Source organism: Limulus polyphemus, unplaced genomic scaffold, assembly GCF_000517525.1.
Source record: "Limulus polyphemus unplaced genomic scaffold, Limulus_polyphemus-2.1.2 Scaffold4598, whole genome shotgun sequence".
NCBI lineage: Eukaryota > Metazoa > Arthropoda > Merostomata > Xiphosura > Limulidae > Limulus > Limulus polyphemus.
Window position 1 is genome coordinate 16,828 of NW_013670208.1, and position 1,610 is coordinate 18,437.

The following is a 1,610-nucleotide window of genomic DNA, read 5'->3' on the forward strand; positions in this document are numbered from 1 at the left end:
TATATACCTCGCCTACCCCATCTAGCAAACACTAGAGCATTCGCCAAAGTACATGATAGTTCTAGAAACGTTGCGTCACAGTAGTCATGTGACTCGATGACGCAACAATAGATACTACAGAGGTTTAACTTCTACAGTACACAAGTCAAATACTGCAGAAATTGTTTTAAAAACGTCTATTAAAAATTACCAAAGCCGCAAATATTAATTATAGAAATATTAAACAAAATATGTTTGTTTGTAATTATGCACAAAGCTACACAGTGGGCTATCTGTGCTCTGCCCAACACGTGTATCGAAACCCGGTTTAAGCAGATTGGGCAGAGCCGAAATATACGAAGAGATGAAATGTCTAGAGAATTAGAAAGGCTAGTAGACAAAGTTCATATTTATATAGAATTAAAAAGATTGTTAGCCAAAGATGAAATTTACACAGAATGAAAAGAACTGTCACGCACAGATGAGTCTTACTCTTAATATAAATGCAGCAGTGTGTCCTCTTTACCCAATTTTTCTGTGTAACAAGATGTGATAATTCAGTTTAGAGTCGTGAAATAGGCTAAATCTGGTTTTACTTGAAGAGTTTAATTTTATTTTTCAAAATGAGATAAGGCTTACTCAATGATTACGAAATTATTTTATTATGAAATAATAATCTTTTTCTATTTACTTTAAACGTAAGATAACATAACATAATACATTGTAATCTAATCTTAAAATCCACAAAGATTATCGAGACGAAGAGCAGAAGAAAAGTAGTCACGCGCTTTTTGACACGGAGAAAGGAGCAAACAAAAACACATCGTGACTAATACTTTACTAAAAGGACACTAGCAGCAGGAAATGCTCACAAGATGGCGATCCTATCTTCACGGATTTCCCGAGAACTTTCTAATTTGCAACGTTAAAACTGATATCACGAGAAGCCTAATGCACGCCCCATAGTTTAACAACTTATTTTTTTTTTATGCTTTGTCTGGAACAACAGAGAACAAAGAACATCAAGAGTTAATTCTTAACTTCCAGCACGGATGTGAATTGTTACTAAAGCAACTGGAATTTCTCTGAATCATATTACAAATATACTCATGTTCCTCAGGAGTTTTATGTCAAGGTCTCACTTAGCAAAAGGAAAAATAACAATTACCTGTAATTACAGCCTCAGGGCACAAATACATATCCACACACACACAAAGTAAACAGTAGTTTTTCACTTTTATTTTAACTTTTGTTGGTGTTTTAATTTTTGTGTTTGACTTGATAATTGGTTTCATCCATGTAAGTGGTAACTACAAACAACAACAAAAGTAACTAACTCCTGAATTGTGATTATTTGACTAATAGAGAACATGGAAGTAGCCAAAAAAACCTAAGGTTTGTATTCTAAAGTCCTAGGGCGGTGGTGGGCAACTAGTGGGCCTAAGGGTGCACTGCATCCTAATATACGTTTCATATATAACGTATTTTTTATTAAAATTTATAATATTTGGCTTATGTATGATGGATCTACTTCAGTTGAGTTTGACTGTCCAACAACTTTTTTTGGAGAAACACAATTTGGAGATTTTAGAATATACTAGACCACCCGTGACCCGTTGGGTCACCCACTA

At 34.3% G+C, this 1,610-nt stretch overlaps 1 protein-coding gene across 1 annotated transcript in view; it reads right to left on the reverse strand.

The window, feature by feature from the left end:
- The window catches only part of LOC111088859, a 10,173-nt gene that overhangs the window by 4,673 nt on the left and 3,890 nt on the right, over positions 1-1,610 (reverse strand). The gene's annotated exons all lie outside the window — the stretch shown is intronic.